Source organism: Diceros bicornis, chromosome X (assembly GCF_020826845.1).
Source record: "Diceros bicornis minor isolate mBicDic1 chromosome X, mDicBic1.mat.cur, whole genome shotgun sequence".
Taxonomy (NCBI): domain Eukaryota; kingdom Metazoa; phylum Chordata; class Mammalia; order Perissodactyla; family Rhinocerotidae; genus Diceros; species Diceros bicornis.
Genome location: NC_080781.1, coordinates 32,528,794 through 32,542,820, shown reverse-complemented (window position 1 = coordinate 32,542,820; position 14,027 = coordinate 32,528,794).

Sequence of the window (14,027 nt, the reverse complement as noted above, 5' to 3'; positions counted from 1 at the left end):
CCTCTCAAGGGGGCTAGCCCTTCACTGTCTGATCCAACTGTTTTGAAAAATAGGCCACCAGCCTAGAGGTTGTTCCCAGCCTTTGGGTCAATACTCCCAGACTTATGCCCTGTCTCTCTTGTACATAGAGGCTAGAGGGTTTGTCCAGGTCTGGCAATCCTAAGGCTGGGGCTGAAGTCAGCTTAGCCTTAATGGTGTCAAATGCCAGCTGGCACTCTTTAGTCCAGTCTAAGGGTTCTGAGTCCAGACCCTTCAGAGCCTCATAGAGGGGTTTCACCAAGAGTCCATAATTAGGGATCCAAATCCGACAGAAGCCTGCCATTCCCAAAAACCCTCGCAATTGTCGGTGGGTTTTGGGAGGACCTAAACATGCTATGGCGTTTTTCTGATCTGGTAATAATTCTCTTTGGTCTTTGGATATTGTAAATCCCAGGTATGTGACTCTCTGCTTACAGATTTGGGCTTTCTTTTGAGAGACCTTATATCCACAGTCTGCTAAGTAATTTAAAGTCTTTCTTGTGTTGGACAAACTTTGTTCATAAGTGGGGCTTGCTATCAGCAAGTCATCCACATATTATAATAATTGCCCCTCTTGTAGTTTCAGATGGCCTAGGTCTCTGGCCAGGGCTTCACCAAATAAAGTGGGAGGATTTTTAAACCCCTAGGGGGAGGACCGTCCAACAATATTGTTGAGTTGTCTGAGTATCTGGATTATGCCATTCAAAAGCAAACAATTGTTGGGCTTCCTCGGCCTACTGCATGCAGAAAAATGCTTCCTTTAAGTCCAAGACTGAGAACCAACCATAATCTCCCAGCATATTTGTTAATATGGTATAGGGGCTAGGCACCACAGGGTGTAAGTCTTGAACCACCTAATTTATGGCGCACAGATCTTGAACGAAATGATATTTATTAGAATTTGGCTTCTTTACTGGGAGAATAGGGGGGTTATATGGAAACTGACAGGGTCTAATTAATCCTGCCTCCAAGATCTTTTTGGAAATAAGCTGCATGCCCTTTTGAGCCTCCTGTTTTAGCAGATATTGCTTCAGGTTGCAGTTTCTTTTCTTTTCCTTCAAGGGTATCCAGACTGGATGGGCATTCATTGCTTTCCCAGAGGTCCCATTTGCCCATACATTGGGCTTTACCTTCTCATAGATTTCAGGTGGCAACAGTTCTGGTTCTGGTTCCTTGGCCCCCAGCAAAGCCATCTGCAAGCTCAGGGACTGTTCTGGAGGCACTCACATATCGAGTTGTCCTGAGTCAAAGGTTACTTGGGCATTCAATTTGCAAAGCAAGTCCCAGCCCAACAGTGGGATAGGACATTCTGACATGTACAGGAAACTGTGTTTTAAAGTTAGGTCTCCTATGTGGCATTCTAGTGGCTGTAGGAATGCACAATTTTGGACTTCACCAGAGACCCCTGTGACTAGAGTTGAGTTCAATGTCTTTTCTGCTAATTTGGTATTTAGGACCAAATATGTGGCTCTAGTATCCACCAAAAACAATCAACTAACTTGTTCCCCACTGTCAGTTGTACTCGAGGCTCCTGTGGGAAAATCAGGATTGGGTGTTTTATGTCCAAAAGAGTCCCCAGGCACCTTCAGTCCTCATCAGATCATTCCTCGCTATTGATCATCTGAGTAGTTTCCCCTCTCTTCCTATCAACACTTCCTTTACCTTTCTTAGGGCATTCCTTTTTCCAATGTCCCTTCTCCTGGTAATAGGCACATTGGTTTTTTCCCAAGGGGCGATTACCTCCCTTCAGTTAGTTTGGCCTTTCTCTGGGATGATTTGGTTTCTATCTGCCCAGAGCAGCTGCCAGAAAAGTGGCATTCTTCTAGTGTCTTCCTGCTTTGTCTGACATTCCCTGTTGTTATATACCTTAAAGGCAAAGTCTACCAACTGAGAAGGATTCATACCTAATGCTCCATCTAGTTTATGCAGTTTCTTTCTAATGTCTGGGGCACTCTGTCCTATGAAGGTCATATTTACCATCCTAAGATTTTCGGGGGCTTCCAGATCTGCATCTGTATATCGCCTATAGGCTTGGTAGATCCTTTCTAGAAATTCAGAAGGATCTTCATCGGGTTTTTGTTGGATACCCTGTACCTTGTTTAAACTTTTCTGTTTAGGGACTCCTACTTTTAATCCGGCCAGAATGCACCTCTTATAATGTTCTAGTCTGAGTCTCCCTGTGGCATCAATAGGACCCCAGGCCAGCTCAACAATAGGAATAGCGGCATTTGCCTCCGGGGTTCCAGCAGGATCCGCTAGATGGAGCAGGTGCACTTCCTCCCATGATCTATCAATTATCATTCTTTTTTTTTTTATCTCTGGTTGGGAGCATATTTATCAAGATATGAACATCTGCCCAGGAGGGATGGTAAGTAGCAAAAATGGAGGAAAATAACTCAGTCATTCTCTGGGGATCATCCCTATAGGGTGGATTATTGTTCTTCCAATTAAACAAGTCAGAGGTGGAGAAGGGGTTGTGCATCCATACAAATCCTGCCAGTTGGCGCTGGCCATTTACCTCTATGGGATATTGTCACAGTGGAAATTGCCTCACTCTGACAGGAGACCCCTGGCCAAATTGTGTCCCTTTTCTGGTATGGGAAGGGGAAACCCCATCTCCCAGTCCTGGTCCCATGTCAGGCATTCCTCCCTGGGCAGCTGGTGGCCCCGCAAGGGAGGATGTCACTGGGACTGCCACTGGGGGATTTAGGGTTTGTAAAATCATCAAATCCTCATTATCCTTTTGTCCCTCCTGTAACACGGGGTCTTTGTACCATCAAATAATCTTTTCCCTCCTTCTTTTTATCCTGGAATAATAACATGAAAGCTTCCACAGATGGGATTTCATCTTCTTTTCCTACCTTTTTGTAAAAGAGCTCCAGTTGCAATATAGTACAATAGTTCAGTAGCCCACTTGTTGGCTAATTTTCCCCAGAACCTAGAGAGTACTGAAGCCAAGCAGTATTACAGTAAAAGACCATCTTTTTCTTTGATATTGGTTCATAACTGAAATCTGTCCATCAGGTCAGTATTAGACCCAGGGGACTTTCTTGGGCACAGATGGCACAGCACCCATACTCTCACGCAAGACAGATAACACATACACACACACCAGTTAACAGAGACTAGTTCACCAGATATTCTGGGTAGTCCTACAACTATTCCCTTCAAAATAAATGGCACCTAGGAACAGATGGACCCAAGATGGCTTGGGCCCCCAGATAGAGGGAAGGAAGTTCTCAGGAATGCACTCTGAGGTGACTTACCCTACTCTAGATGTGAGATCATCTACTCTCAGATGCTTGTCCATTTCTCCATCCACCAAGAAGGCATTGAAGGCAGTCGGCAATCAGGGAAACTCGAGGGACAGTCCCCGGGAGAAAATGAAACCCTGGCAGCTGCTGGGAGCATTCTGAGATTTTCCCCAGAGTCAACTAGCCATGGGCAGAGTCTAGTCCCATCTTGGTTGCCAAAAATTGTAACTGAGCAAGGGCTCTTTCTGCTTGCTGCAGCCTGATGCCAATCAATTGCAAGATTGGTTGAGAAAGGAGTTTATTCGATTAGCTAGCAAAACTGGAAGACAGTGGACTCATGTCCTAAAGACCATCTTAAGCAAGCACAAAACCTTGAGGCAGTTATATGGGGAGCAGGGAAGAATAGGGAGGGGGTCAGGCTATTTCCGGTATCCATTCTCTAGACTTCTTGTCTTCTTTTCTGCCCACAGAGTCTGACGTTATTTCTTTCCTTAACAGTGTGTTTCAGTCTTGGGTGGCCTCCTCATCCCTTTTTGGTTCCTGAAAAATAAATCAGTCCAATGTCAGCAAAGTTTCATGTCAGATTTGAGAACCTGCAGAAACATGTTAAAACATGGCCCTGTGGCCTTTGTACAATAGCCTGGTTAGATATATGTTAATGATCAACATTACGTGATTAGCAGTTACACTCTCATGTGCTGGTTAGAAGACCACCCTTTTGTGTTATTCTGGATTTCAGTATTGTACTTCTCATTTATAGGTGACATTTCCTTATACGGAAGTGGTCCTCTGTCCTTCTTCAATGGGAAAGATTAATAGTTCATTGTCAGGGTAGAGAAGAGATTTGGATTGCCTTTCCTTGTAGGACTAAAACTAATTTTCTAGGAAGTTATTTAGCCCCCTTCTCTATTTTTCCTCAGTCAATTCAACTAATAACCATTGCTATTTGTGTATGCTTATTTCCAACTAGACCTTGTTTTTTGAGGTCTTATGATCATCTTCCCACTCCCCCCCCCCACCCCCAGCCATCTCTCAACAGTTTGGTGCACATAAGTCCCAAATAATTGCTTACTGGTTATATGTACCTCTTTGGTTTAACTAAACCAACGCTTCCCAAATTCAGACCATAATTCTTCACATCCGATTTTTGAATCTGGAATGAGGAGTGGGGGTGGTATGTCAGAAAATTTTTAGGGTTCATTTTCTGTAGTTAGTGGCCAGCAACAGACTTGGACCCATTTCTTGTAGAAGCTAATACAGAGAACAATCAGGATCATCACTGGTCCTTAATGCTCTCCTGACAGTTATTTTATGATTGAGCATGTGTGGTTCAAAAATTCAATACCTCAGTTGTACTTTATATTCTAGAAGGAGTTCAAATGATTCCTCTGTCACATGTGGCCAGAGACTATGACTCCCTTGTGGAGAGTTCTAGTCTAGCAGTGGCCCCAGTGACCACTTTGCTGCTTATTAAATGACCAGTTTCACCCAAGGAGGAGTGTGGAAGAACTGCTACAGGAGGAAGGTGAACAGCAGAAGTCTTGGTGGTGGGGGCTGCTCTACATAAAGGTGCCACATCTTATTTTACACCCTCTGAGGCAGAGAATGGTCACAGAAATGGTTGAGGGAACAGAGGTCTCCTCCAAAGACAGAAGTATGCAATATAATTTTTTTAATAAGAAAAATATTGCCACTTTCTTGTAACATTTGTTTCTCAAATTATATAGGACAATTGTCCTAATCATTGGGATGTAGACCCTGGTAGAGAATGTGTGGGCAGTAGGGGAGAAGACAATTTCAGAGTTATTGCAAGTGGCCTACAAATCCATGTGTTCACTGAGCCTTGTCTGGGGGCTGAATAATGGCTCACAATGGACTGCTATTTTCATAAGTATGTAGATTCTCTTGCAATTAAGAAAGTACAAATTTATTTTAAAATGTTTTGCAGTCAACTGCTCATATACCATTAGTCTACCCTGGAGCCATCTGAAGATACTTCCTGTGCCTTCTGCCTGAGGGTTTTCTCTCTCTGTCGTTGATGAGTGAGCTCAGGCCATAGATGGCCATCCGAAGTGCTGGGGAGTTAATGCCCACAAGAACAACCCTCAAACAAAGAGGAACCGTAGTTGGTGCATAAATACTCCAGGTTCTTTGTCATGGAAGGGACAATTCTGAGGTGCATACTTCACAGTCTCTCCGAGACTCCCCAGTGGGATTGAGCCCCAGTTGTTTACAGCAGCAACCTGCTCATTAACTTACTCTTTATTAGACTCTTTCTCTTCCCTGCTTCACTTTCTCATTCGCCTGTTCATGTTTCTTGGATTCACCTCTTAAACAATCTACCTGCAATCAGATCCTTGTTTCAAGGGTCTGCTTGGGGGAACACTAACTACGAAAAAGCCTTGCTCATTACTAGTAAATTTTTATTATTATGTATCTTCTTAATTAAATATCAAAATATTACTATCTGTTATGTTGTGTGTGTTGGGGGAGGATATGAATCTTGTTTTAGTTTAAAAAGGAGTCCTTAGACACACTAAAATTTGCAGCATAGACTCAAAGTAAAGTGATTATTTGGTCCTCATGATTGTCCTTGTACCAAAAAAAATTTTTGGACATGAACTTTAAAAATACCTGGATATCTCTGCTACTAATGCTAAGTAAACCTTTCCCCCTCTCTTCCTCTTCCTGGTGATTTGGCTGTGCATTTTTAACAGGCTTCTGATATACCTGCTTTTGAGTGTTAGCCAATTATGTTTTCTTTTAGAAGGAGAAAGACAATATAACTACCTATACCATAAATGCCATGAGGGCAAGGTCACCATTGTATCAACAACACCCAGAACAGGGCATGGCATACAAGGACAGCTCAATAAATATTAGATAAATTTTTAAAAATGAATGAATTAACAAATGGACAAACCAACTGACTAATGAATAAAATCATATGCTCTGGACTTGATGTCAATCTGAGCAAGGCAGTATCTGTCTTAAAAGGTAAGCTTCCAGATGTCATGGCACCCAGCAGAAATCCACACTGACTTTTTTTCCATTTAGATTTCCCTGTTCAGTTCTGCTCACAGACTTCAGGTAGGACATTAACAGTGCTGGAAACATCTCCAGTAACAGCAATTTGTATAATTGAGGGCCTGGAGAACTTTACTGAGGGAGATTTTCTAATTAAGAACTCTTCAGTCTTCAAAGGCAGACATTGACAAGAGAATAAGATTGAAGCTTATAAAATCTGAACGTATATAAAGAAAATTAACTTAGACTTGTTTGTTTTACAAATTCCAGAATTAAGAGACACCCTTTGGAGTTTGAAAAAGATAGTTTAGTTCAAATTAAAGGCAGCAATGCATACTTTACACAGTAGACAGTAAATGTGAAGAACATATTTCTCCTGGAGGATATATAGCAGCAAAATATTTATGAGCTTCATCAAGTATTAGATGAACTTATAGAAGATGGAAGATTACAAAGAGAAGTAAGGAAGATTTCAGGCATGATCTTAGCTTTTAAAGTCAATTAAGAGAAAAGTACCAAATAGGGTAAAACATCAATTTGGTGCCATTAATGTCATTCAGAATACCAGTTGGATAGTGTGTGGTATTTCATATGTTATGTTGCTGTGTTCTGATGAAAGTAATTAACAATACATACCTCTTTGCAAACATGGGAAAAGGCGATGAACAGTGTGTAAAGAGTGAGATAATTAAGGGCATGTGTGAAAGTAGTTATAAGTCCGTGAGCCCCCATGCTAGAAGTGAGTCACATTATTGGATCATATGCCAAACCCTTGTTTATTAACTGCCCCCACTCCCTTCAATCATCCCCATCAAACTGTGCCATAGAATTTAAACTGTGCCTGCTTCTAGGGTTATGCAGGAAAATGTCACATAATTGCATCTGTTGGGGGAGAGCAAGAGAAGGAGGAGATGGTAGTGGTGGTGGTGATGGCTCAGTGCCCTGAGCAATGTTATCTTTGGGGAGAGAAGAGATCTTTACATGGGAGAAAAGCCGTTCAGGGTCTGAAGTCATGGTTCACATTTTATCAGTTGGATCCCTTAATTATGTTTACAGTTTAGAAACAAAACACATTTTCTAGACTCTTCCACGTTAGGAAACAAGCTTCAAATAATATTTTATTATTTACAAATTCAGCGCTAACCCTTTTAGTCAATGACGCTGAATAAAATTATTGCTTTGTGAAAGTGGGAAATGGTTTAAGTGGCCATGACCTATACATTAGATTGTTTGTTTGAGGTAATAACTTGTAATGTTATATTTTGTAAGTGGGTGGTTAAATCATAATTGCCAAAGGGAATTGTTTTGAATAAAGTTAATTTTGGAAGTTAAATTTAAATCATTTTTTATATTGTCAATCAACAACTTTAAAAAAATAGCATAATCATATGTTTCTTATACGTAAAAACAAAACTACACATTTTCCTATTTTCTTCACTTCTCTATGGTAGCAGTTTTTGTGTGCAATAAAAGATTTATGTATTGTTTTTGTCAAGAGTGGAAAATATTGTCTCAAGGTTAAGTTATCCAACAATGGTGGTATATAAATATTAAAAAAAAAGTTACCAGGGAAAGTTGTGGGATATACTATAAAAAATAGTATAAATACTAGAAACTTATTTCTTATGAGACCTATGAATGTAAGGGAGAACTAACTAGATTTTATTCTCAAATTATTTTGGTTGTTATAATAAACAAGACTTAGTGACCTTAAAATAGTGCTATATAATAAACTTAATAAATATAAACAATTAAAGCTATTGTTTTTGCAATACTTTGTGACAAAACTATTTGTGTAAAATAATATTTTGTGTTCTACCTAAATGTGCTTTGGGGGTTATTAATTCTCTCTTGATTATGGTCAAATTTCAAATGTGTGCAAAAGTAGACAGAATATTAGGATAAATTCCCGTGTTCCCATCTCCCACTTTCAACAATTATTAACTCATGACAGTATTTCTCCCCTCCTCCCTTATTATTTTGAAGAAACTATAAGATACGTCATTTCATCTATAAATATTTCAGTATTTGGAGAACTCTTTGTTAAATAAAATAATGCCACACTACCCTTACATGTGCTTTTAAAAGTTTTGTATTTATAACTGGAAAGGTGAAACAATCACCTTTAAAGGTGGAAACTTTGCTGTCAGAAAAGAGTGCATCAGAGTGTCTTGCTCTGGGTGAGTGATTATTGCCAAGAGACCATTTCATGTAAATTGGCAGTTACATGAGATACAGCTCTAAAGAACCATGCTCTACAGTCAGCAAAATGTCACCAGCTATGCTTTCCCCTTCGGATTGGAGAAATAAAACTGCAGAGTTACATACCAGCAAATACAGAGGTACTGAAGTGCTTTCTCAAGTTTCTTTTGTATTTGCTAGGTGTTAAAAGGAAAAAACAAGGGGCCGGCCCAGTGGCATAGTGGTTAAGTTCATGCAGTTTGCTCCAGCGACCCATGGTTTGCAGGTTTGGATCCCGGGCACAGACCTACACACCACTCATCAAGCCATGCTGTGGTGGCACCCCACATACAGAATGGAGGAAGATGGGCATAGATATTAGCTCAGGGACAATCTTCCTTGAGCAAAGAGAGGAACATTGGCAACAGATGTTAGCTCAGGGCCAATCTTCCTCACCAAAAAAAAAAAAAAAAGGAAACAGGAAAAAATAACTTATAGGTCTCCTTTGTAAACATTAAGAAGGCATCTTGCAATACTGATTCAGTCATAAATATATCCCAGGAAGACTGGTTCTTAAGAGTTTCATATTTCCAGCCCAAATACATAAGAGCTATATAAGAGCAATTCTTAACAGTTATGGGTTTTTGACAAAAGTACTGTGAAGAACTCAGTTCTTTATTTTCTTGAAATGGTCATACCTTATTTAAATATGATGATTAGCAATGCTATTTCATAATTATCCTTAGCTATTTGGCATACTCTTGCTATATGAAATATATGAATATATTAAGTTTGAATTATATTGAATTCCTATTTTGTCCATCAAAATATTTGAATATTCACAAATCCATATAGCTCAATGTACATATTAGTTACCTTTTGAGGGAAAGCCTGGCACGTCTTCTCAATCTACACCAATGGGAAGTCTGCTTGTATTCATATGAGATACTACTTTTCATCTGTTAGTAGCATAACTTCCTTTCCTAATCAGTTCATAAACTGTTTCCTAAGAGCAGAATTTGCAAATCCAAAGGCTATATAATTGAAAGCAAAAGTTACAGCTTAGAACCTCAGAAGCGTAACCCTAGATGAGGCCTCAGAGGCTATCTTATTGTGGGAAACATTGCTAATTGTCCCCCAATATTCTTTTCTACCTCCTCTCTCTACTTAATAGAAGTTCCAACATTTAGCTGGGCACATGGCCACCCAATACAATGACTTGTATCCCATGTATCCCTTGTATCTATTTGGGCCATGTAACTAAGTTCTGACCAATGGTATGTGAGCAGAAGTAATAGCTTTCCTCCACTTTCCTTTCTCTTTATCTGCTGAGCGGAATGCAGAAGTGTTGGTTGTGGGCCGTCTTGGACCACGTAGGTGAGGGCAACACCCTATAAAGGGAATAGCAATATGGGAGGAGTCTGGGGCCCTGTTACCCTGAAGTTACCACACTATCCTGGAATGCTTATGTCCAGACTTCTACATGAGAAAGAGATAACTTATGTGCTAACTAATATACTAGTCCAATGCTCGCAGTTTACAGGTGACAAAACAAAGACTTAGAGAGATGAACTTTCCCAGAATCACTCAGCCAGAGTGTGGCAGTGCTTAGAGTCTAACTCTGGCCCTTGAGTTCAATGCTCATTTCTCATCCTCTATCATCTCTGTGAAAATGAGACCACTTAACCACAAGAATTACATTAGAAAAATCACTTTGAAATTTAAACTACTGCTTTTATTTATTGTTAATAATGTTCTTTCACCAAGAATGGAGCTTTGAACCGAATTAGATGATTTTGCTCAAACACATTGAAATATTAGACATTAAATCCTTGAGTTTCACTGCCATATGTAAATTTCATCTTAAAGTTGTCCTTAAGTTTATAGCGTTGCATTTAAATTTCCTTGATCATAAAAATAGAACTAATGGACGATAGAATATGCCTGTAGGATTTTTAAACATTTCAAATGGCTCAGTTTACTCTAAATAGCCTGAGGGCAATAATCAGGAATGAAGTTTTTTCTGTCAATCTTGGGCTCGGGTTGGATACGTCATCCAACCTTCTCTCTGAAAGATGACATTGTCTCTGGAGTTAGTAAATTTTGGTAGTCAAGTGTTCCATCTGTTGTGTTTTGTTTTGTTTGATTTTGCGGTAAATGAACATGTATGTATTAGTTTCTAAATGATAAATCTTAGTCTTGATCACCACTGCTGAAACTTGGAAGTAAAATTAATGCTTGAGAAAAGTTACTAGATTTTTCTTTTGTTCCAGAGCCACATTTCCACTTCCCATTAGCCCACACGTAAACCTTGGGCTTATTATAAAAATACCAAACTTTTAATTGAAATATGAGATAGAGAATTTGAAATAGAAATAGGAAATAGAGAAAAGTGCATAAATCATAAAAGTCAGCTTGACGGATTTCCACAAAGTCAACATACTTGTGAAACTAGCACACAGATCAAGAAACAGAACAGAGCCAACACCCCAGAAGACCCTGGTGCCCCTTTTTAGTCATTATTCCCAAAGGGTAAGTCCTCTCCTGACCTCTAACGCCAGAGATTATCTATGCCAAAATTTGAATCTTATATTTTGAAATTGCACAGTATGTACCCTTTTGACTCTGGCTTCCTTTTGCTTAACATGCGAGAGTCATCCAAACTGATGGGCATAGTTGTAATTATCCTTTCTCATTGATATATAACATTCCATTGTGTGAATGTATGTATGCATTTATTTATTCCACTGTTGATGAACATTCCACTGTTGTTGATATAAGGTAGTTTCCAGCCTCACATGACTTTTTATTTAATGAAAAGTTATGTTTTATATAATAACTATACCATCTTGAATCCTATATTCTGCAGTTGTGAACAATGTTGATAGAAAGGTGGTTTTACTGAAAAGTACTGACTTGTTTTTAAAAAAGCTGGAAAACTTGTCTATGGTGATAAAAGAAGACAAATCTCAAATTTTGCTTTTGTCTTGGTGATTCTCCATTTTTGCCAAAACTTTATCAGAGCTCGTGCCCCTTGGTACATTTAACTTATCACTTTATTCTTTTTTTGGTGATGGTCTATAAGGAAAGAGAGGGCAAAAGTTCTAGCACTACCAGACGAGATAGAGGGGCTTGAAGGAGTCTGTCTATCCATAATCTCTCTTGGTTAAAAGTGGCTGTACAACATGACTGAGCTTGGTAAGGCCCTTTCTAGACTTTCTCTCTCAAAGTAAATAAATAAGGTAAATTCCTGCAAGATCGATAGTGTCACGTGGTTTCTCAGGAAATAAAATTATATACTCATTTGTAATAAGTCAATTTTACTACATAGGTAATGAATATGTGTGATGCAAATGAACCTCTTAATCATCATCGAGGCCTGCTGAGTGTCTAAAATAGAGTTTGATTTTTAAAATGAGTTTGAAAGGGGTGGCAGGGTCCTGAAATTATACTTTAGTGGTGTTAATGTGTGTGTGTGTATGTATGAACATTAGTGGGGAGGATCATAGGATGTGTTATTCTTTATATCAAGTGCCTTTATGTAAATGGTTTAGAAGGCAAAGGAAGACAGTTTCTCTCTTAATAAAATGTCTAAAACCCTGGAAGATTTACACTTTAGCTCCTAGCTTCACATGCCAGCTTAGGAATTGGAAAGTAGACTCAAGTGTTGCAAACTGTACTGTATTAGAGAAATTGGTTTACCGATGGGCAGTCCTGCAAAAATCGCACTAATTTACTAAATTGAACTAAAGTTTATTTGGTTTGAACAAAAAAGCTACTGTAACTCAGGCTTTATTTGAAAGCAGTAACAGCAAAATTTACAAATAACTTCCTTACAAAGTAAGATTCTAAGGAAATAGGGACAACCTTAGAAAAGTTTCATGGCAGAATCTAGAATAGTCTCAATATATGCAGTGTGGGACATTGAAATTCTGAGAAGTAAAAAAAGTCTTTGTGTAGAGAGTGTAGAGTGTAGTGCACCCAGCAGGAGAGTGGAAACAAGAAGGTGATGGTAATGGTGTCTGTCTGGCCTAAGAGAAGCATTCTGGAAAATAATCCAACTTTTCATTGTTCCAAGCTCTGGGGCTGTGACATTAATAAAGATAAAAAAAATTTTTGATGAATGTTACAGCCAGACCTCAAAGGAACATCTGTAGTTTTCTGTCCATAAAACTGCAAGAAGCTGAGCATAATGGGATCTCTTTGGTCACAGAAGATCCACAGGCTGCCTCATGCATTGAAAGAAGTGAATCAAACTTCAGGGTGAAAAGGTAGGAATCTGAGCTGGCAGAATAAAGGGAAACAAGTGAGAGTTCCAGAGGAGACCCACTTCCACATAATGAATTCATTGTCAAATCGTGAAAATATTACTCTCTGCGAAAATGGTGCTTTTTGGCAGACAGTTGTTTAATGCTATGTTCTATACTGTGTGCAGCACTTTAAAATATTCCTATTCCTGGGCCAGCCCCGGTGGCCCAGTGATGAAGTTTGGTGCACTTTGCTTCAGCGGCCCAGGTTCAGTTCCCGGGCGTGGACCTACACTACTTTTCTGTCACTGGTCATGCTGTGGTGGCAGCTCACATATAAAAAGAGGAAGATTGGCAATGGATGTTAGCTCAGGTGAATCTTCCTCAGCAAAAAAAAAAAAAAAAAACATATTCCTGCTTATGTTTCTGATAAGTGTTGATTTTGTTACTTTAAGTTTAAAATATAAACAGCGAAACTCTAAAGTTGGAACTCACTCAAAATTCTGAGAATTGATGATATAGGCATGCACACTGGAATTTAAAACTAATCTGATTATAGAAATTTAAGGGTTACTTGCCAATTTATCTACCACTTATCTGATAAAATTTTTTATTTTAGTAAGATAAGACAACGGGCCTGCATACCAAAATTAGGTGGCTTGAAGTTTTCCATAAAGAACATATTTGATTCCAACTGTTATTTGCTTCTACAAAATTTCATAGGCTTTTTTTTTTTATAATTTTATTTATATATTTTCCCCAAAGCCCCAGTAGATATTTGTATGTCATAGTTGCACAGCCTTCTAGTTGCTGTTCATAGGCTTTTAAAAACAGCATTTGATAAATATAAACAATATCCTTGTTACATGGTGAGTGTTGTTAAATGGACTGAAAACAAAAGGGCATCAAGATAAAAAGATAATGGCTGAGAAACAGATGGAGAATCATAGAATCACAAGGGATATTAGTATTCCAGTCCCCTCAATTTACAAACAAGAAAGTCAAGTCCCAGAGTAATTAGCTAGTTGCTACGGTCTGAGTTACAGCCCATGACCCTGATTTCAACTCCAGTGTATGAATTACTGGTAATGGAAGCCAGTCTACAAGATGGCCCCCCATGATCCTCAACTCTTGCTATTCCTGCCCTTGTGCAGTCACATCTCACATAAATCTGGGCTGGCTCTGTGTGACCAGTGGGTGTGGTGGAAGTGGCATTCTGGGACTTAAGACCAAGGTCTCAAGAAGCCTTGCAGCTTCCACTTGGGCCTCTTGGAATGCTCACTTTTGGGAAACCCTTCTC